Here is a 6,861-nt window from a genome sequence, read left to right on the forward strand (position 1 = left end):
TGTAGAGTTTTGATCAGAGATGTGACAGATCTGACATATTTTTGTTGTTGTTGTTAATCCTCACCCAAGGATATTTTTCATTGATTTTTAGGGAGAGTGGAAGAAAGAGGGAAAGACAGAGAGAGAAACATCAACGTGAGAAAAAAAAACATCGATTGGTTGCCCCCTGCATGAGCCCTGACCAAGGCCTGGGCCGGAGAGGAGCTTGCAACCAAAGTATGTACCCTTGACTGGAATCAAACCCGGGACCCTTTGGTCTGCAGGCTGACACTCTATCCGCTGAGCCAAACTGGGACATATTTATTTTTAAAGATATGTTTCCATTGTTTTATTGATTTTTTTAGAGAGAGAATCAGGGAAAGGGAGAAAGAAACAAGTGGCTGCCTCCTGCATGCCCATTACCGGGGATTGAACCTGAAACCCGGGCATGTGGCCTTTTCAGGAATCGAACCAGTGACCTCTCTGTGCATGGGACAAGACTCATCCAAGTGAGTCACACCAACCAGGACAGATCCAATATATTTTTAAAAAAATATTTTTATTGATTTCAGAGAGGAAGTGAGAGGGAGAGAGAGATAGAAACATCAATGATGAGAGAGAATCATTGAATGGCTGCTCCTGCACACTCCCTACTGGGGATTGAGCCTGCACCCCAGACATTAAGCCTCCTTGTCCTCCCCCAGTCCCTGGCACCCAATATCTACTTTCTGTCTCTATGGATCTGACTCCTCCTCGTACAGTATTTGACCTTCTGTGTCTGACTTATTTCATTGAGCATGATTTCCTCAAGTTTCATCCATGTTGTAGCATTATACACCTTATTCTTTTTAAAAAAATATATTTTATTGATTTTTTACAGAGAGGATGGGAGAGGAATAGAGAGTTAGAAACATCGATGAGAGCAAAACATCGATCAGCTGCCTCCTGCACACCCCCCACTGGGGATGTGCCCACAACCAAGGTACATGCCCTTGACCGGAATCAAACCTGGGACCCTTCAGTCTGCAGGCCGACGCTCTATCCACTGAGCCACACCGGTTAGGGCTATCCACCTTATTCTTAGTATCTCTTCCCATGGCTGGCTCAGGGTAAGCTGACAATAAGATTTTAGTTAACAAATGAATGCAATTATCTTTTTCATAAGTCTGGTAACTTTTATAGGGAAGTAAAGCAAGCTTTTTTTTTGCAACATTCCATTCTTTCCATCTAAAAAATATCAATAGTCAATTCACAGTCTTCATCTGACTTGACCCATTGGCAGCATTGACACAATAACCAAACGATTCTGTTAAAATATGTTGAATCTGCCTGGCCGGCATGTCTCAGTGGTTGAGCATAGACCTATGAACCAAGAGGTCATGGTTTGATTCCCGGTCAGGGCACATGCCCAGGTTGAGGGCTGGATCCCCAGTAAGGGGCATGTAGGAGGCAGCCAATCAATGATACTTCTCTCTCATCATTGATGCTTCTATCTCTCTTTCCCTCTCCCTTCCTCTCTGAAATCAATAAAAATATATTTTTAAAATAATAATATATTTTAAAAACTATAAAAATAAAATAAACAGGTGAAGGTCATCATCCAATTTATGTTTTAAGGTTATTGTGACTTCTGTGTAAAGAAAGACTGAATTGTAGGGGAGCCAGAGTAGAAGCAGGGAGACCCATTAAAAATCATATGGGCAAGAATGGAAGCCAGTTTAGATGAAGGCATTGTCAAGGGTGGATGAATTTGAGAAATACCTTGGAGGGTGAATTGACAGGACTTGGCCCTGGTTTGCCTGGGTGGGTTGCAGCGGGGGAGGTGTCAGGGGTGACTGCTGGTGTTGTTCACTAAAATAGGAATGACTGGAAGAGGTACAGAGATTGGAAGTGTCAAAAGACAGTTCAGTTTTGCAGAAGTAAAGTATGAGATGGCTGTGAGTTTTTAATATTGGATGCCACTTTCTGCCTGCTTTATGATTAGCATGCAATAGGTGGTAGCCATTTTTATTACTAGACACAAAATGCCTTGACTTTTTTTTCTGGTTTCCATAATTCACAACAAAAATAATCACTTGTAATAATAGCACACCAAGTAAATGCCCACAGGATGACTCCTTCCTATAGAAGAATTCAGGAGGTGCAATATTTATTCATGATTAGTTAGAGAACCAGGCTGCTCAGAGAATGATCTGCATAAGTGTTTGGTTTTTATTCATTCAAGACATATTTTTGAAAGAGTCCTAGGCTCCAAGACTTGTGTATGGGAAGGTATGATAGAAAAACTACCAAAAAATTTGACTGTGTGAGTATTTAAAAAATTTCCCACAGTGAAGGACACAATGAACAGGCTTAAGAGATAAGTGACAGCCCTGGCCAGGTAGCCAGCCCAGTTGGTTAGAGCATGGGAGTAATTTATATTTTTGTCAAATATATATTACAAATGTAAAACACAAAACTAACCCACTCAATGGCTCACGTTTGTTCTCACTTAAAAATATATATATATGTGTGTGTGTGTGTGTATATGATTTCATTGATTTTCTTTTTTTTTAGAGAGAGAGGAAGGGAGAGGGAGAGATAGAGACATCAATGAGAGAAACATCATTGATCGGCTGTCTCCTGCACGCCCCCTATTGGGGATCGAGCCTGCAACCCAGGCATATACCCTGACAGGGAATCGAACCAGTGACCTCTTGGTGCATGGGACGATGCTCAATCCACTTTTTAAAAATTGAATTTATTGGGGTGACACTGCTTAATAAAATTATATAGGTTTCAGGTATATAATTCTACAACACATCATCTGTATATTGTATTGTGTGTTTACCACCCCAAGTCAAGTCTCCTTCCATCACCATTTAGCCCCCCTTTACCCTATTCTATCTCCCCCAAGCTGCCTTTCCCTCACTTTCAGTGCAGTTCAATTTGTTGATTTCAGAGAGGAAGGGAGAGGGAGAGAGAGATAGAAACATCAATGATGAGAGAGAATAATTGAGCGGCTGCCTCCTGCATGCCCCGACTGGGGATGGAGCCCGTAACCTGGGCACTTGACCAGAATCGAATTCAGGACCCTTGAGTCTGCAGGCTGACACTCTATCCACTGAGCCAAACCAGCTAGGGCCAATTTGTCGATTTTTTAAAAAATGATGGTTAGAGCTTGAATTAGTCAGGGTTTCCAGAGAAACAGAACTAATAAGGGAAATAGATGATAGATAGATTTACTTTAAGGAATTGGTTCATGTGGTCTTGGGGGCTGGCAAATCTGAAGATTAGAGGACATACCGGCAGGCTGAAGCCCCAAGGAAGAGTTGATGTTGCAGATCCAGTCTAGATGCGGAATTCTCTCTTCTTTGGAGAGAACTTCAGTCTTTTCTCTTGAAGCCTTCAACTGATTAGATGCAGTCCACCTACGTAATAGAGGCTAATCTTCTCTACTGAAAGTCGACTGATTTAAATGTTAATTTCATCTAAAACACACCTTTCTGGCAATATCTAGACTGGATTTTGACCAAATATCTGATAATGTAACCTAGCCAAGTAGACATATAAAATTAACCATCAGTGCTTTGTGTTCTCTTTAAGAAAGTTTGTCTATCCCAAATCATATATTTTCTTCTACAATCTTTATAGTTTTATCTTTCATAGCTTCCATTTGTGTACATTTCAAAATCAGACAAAACTAACCTGCAGCATAGAACATGGGGCAGTTGCCCTTTGGGGTGGTAATGACTGGAGGGGCCATGATAGGGGGGGCTGGTTAAGTTCTGTTCTTGGTCTGGGTGTTAATGACATGGGTATGTTCCCTTTGTGGAAATTCATCGAGCTGTTTGCTTATAATGTGTGCACTTTCATGTATGTATGTTACATTTTGATAAAATTAAGCACAATAATAAAAGAGAGAGAATACAGAACGGATTCCCCAAATCTACCAGAGCTTATAAGACTTAGGAACAGCTATGAGCTGAGCAGAATTTGTGGTTTACATCCTCCAACCTCACCACTGAAAGGATTCATATTTTTTAAAATATATATTTTTATTGATTTCAGAGAGGAGGGGAGAGGGAGAGAGAAACATCAATGATGAGAGATAATCATGGATCGGCTGCCTCCTGCGCACCCCGTACTGAGGTTGGTGCCTGCAACCCAAGCATGTGCCCTGACTGGGAATTGAACCGTGACCTTCAGGTTCATAGGTCAACACTCAACCATTGAGCTACGCCAGGCGGCAGGATTCACATTCTGAATGGTGGTCCCACCACAACAGAGTCTAGCAGACGTCCTTGGTTGCAAGGACTTATACCTCTGAAAGGAAAACCAGCTCTAGAACCACACATTAATACCTAGAATTGAATCATTTTTAGGCCCAAACCTAGGTAGTTTCATGATTAGATTCGGCATCTTTCTGGTCCTGATGCTGTGTGCCTCTCCAAGGATTTAGGTGGTGGAGAGGCTGTGGAGCTGGTGTGCCACCTGGTGGCCTCAGCTTCTTATCTACAAGGGTCACATTCAGAGAGCTCCATCTTTGCTCCAACTTTGAAATCATCAGTTTGCACCAGGGAGGACTGGGGTAGGGGAAGCCGTCAGCTTGGGGTTTTCAAGTTACCCAAGATGGGATGAAATCTTTGCTGCAAAGATTTACAAGGGCACTCTAGAGCCAGTGAACAAATTTTTGCTGATGGCAAAATGGTTTGGAACATTAGTTTGACACATTTATCTAGGTCGTGTGTTCTGGCAGTACCTGCGGGTGGGGTTCTCAGTCTTGGCAGTGCTGACACTGTGGCGGCTCCTGCACCCCGAGTTGTGACAACCACAGATGTCCCCAGACATGGCCTAGTGTCTCCTGGAGAGCAAAATTGCCCCCAGCTGAGAATCCTGCTTCTGTGAGATATACTTTGTTTCTTTCTGGTTGCTTCCTGGGACTTAATCTGGGTGGGGTTTTACAGTCTAGCCTGCAGGAAAGACTTGCTAACTGTGGAGATGGGAAAGGACAGAGCCTTCGTAACTCCATCTATGGTAGCAGCCCCTGCCTTACATCTTAGGCACATCCTACTCCTGGAAGCCTTTTCGGTCACGATTTATGCCAAATCCATTATTTAATTGCCTTTTCTTTTTTTGTTCAATGCAATTCTGACAGGCATATTCAGAAATATTCTATTTCTAACTCATGTGGGATGGAGCAGTAATTATCATGACACACTTGTCAAATCACACAGAAGACACTGGCTTCTTGGATGAGATTGTTGACAGGTTTTTTTTTTTTTTTTCCATTCCCACTCAGCTAGCAGTTCCAAACAAGAAAGTTTCTGGGTCTTTCCTATGGCTTGGGGTACAATTGGAGCAGCTGGGCAAGGCCGTCCAGTGAAGGACACAGGAAGGAAGGAATGGAGATCATCTGGGAAGACCTAAGGCACATGTAGATGCTTCTGGAATGTATGGCTCATTTTCAAGTTCCCACCAGTGTTTCTCAAAGTGGGGTTCTCCAAACATGTGGCTCGGAATCACCTGGGCTCCTATTTAAACTATTTTTATATGCTTTTATTGATTTGAGAGAAAGGGAGAGGGAGAGATATACATCAATGATAATCATTGATCAGCTCCCTCCTGCACACCCCCTACTGGATCAAGCCCACAACCCGGCATGTGCCCTGACCTGGAATCTAACCATGACCTCCTAGTTCATGGTTTTATGCTTAACCACTGAGCCACATCAGGCTGCCTATCTTAAATGCAGAATGCATAGGGGGCTGGCTAAACAAGTTCAGAATGCATAGACCCAACCAATGGTTCTAGATTGGTGGGCATCAGCATCATCAGGAGTGTTTGTTAAAACACAGATGACTGGGACCCACTGAGTTTCTGATCAGTAGGTCTGGCGGTGGAAGGCCAAGGATTTGCATTTCTACCAAGCTCCCAGCTGCTGATATTGCTGGGCTGGAGTAGGAGGTGCCACACATTGCCATAGTGGAGGGTCTCCCCTCAGCACTGTGGACATTGGGGCCAGGTCATTCTCTGTGAGGGGCTGTCTTGGCCACGGCAGGGTGTTGAGCAGCATCACTGGCCCCCCCACCCATTTGATGCCAGGAGCACCGCCAGTCATGACAGTAGTGATTCTGACAGATTCACCCCTGGTGAAGGCCCTGTAAGACAGGCACAGGCCTCATTCTTGCCCCCTCCCCATTCACTGTCCATACCACTGTTCCCTGGGGCTGCTGATTTGCAGTCGTACTTTGTGATTTTCTGATTTGTGGGAGGACCACTGTTGAGCCTTCATCTGTGGATGAAGCAGGCAGCTTTCACATAGAGGTGGGGTCCTCAGTCAGCCACTCCTGGCATAGGACCTGCAACTGGGGGTCGCACTGCACCAGGTTAGCCATTCAAGGGCTGGGTGAGCTGAGAGTCAAAGCTGTTTCTTCACCTGTGAAATGGGTATGATGGTGCCTACCACATAATGTTGTAAATAGGAGCTGAGAATTCATGCAAGGTTTATGTAGTGACTGTGGAGTGCTTTCTATATCCACAAATGTTTGGGGATGAAACCCTAGGATTGGTGCCAAGACAAGCCTGGAAGTTTCCTGGGCTCCTTTCTGCCTAGGGCCAGGTCTCTCCCCTGGAAGCTATGGGAGGGAGGGTCCTTGGGTTACAGAATGGTGAAATTTGTGAGAACATACTAGAAAAGCAATGAACAATGATATTACTGTCCCTGAGAACCTAGGATTCTAGCTTTACCCCTAAGGTCATCACTTATATGGTGGGTGTGTGAGTGTGATTGTGGTCAGGGGTGAGGGAAAAACATGGGACAGCCGAGGTTTGCCATTTCTGGAACCATCTGTGACCCTGGCACAAGAAAAGCTTAGTCATGTCATGTCATATCAGGCAGTG

Source organism: Plecotus auritus (genome assembly GCF_963455305.1).
Source record: "Plecotus auritus genome assembly, chromosome: 6".
Taxonomy (NCBI): domain Eukaryota; kingdom Metazoa; phylum Chordata; class Mammalia; order Chiroptera; family Vespertilionidae; genus Plecotus; species Plecotus auritus.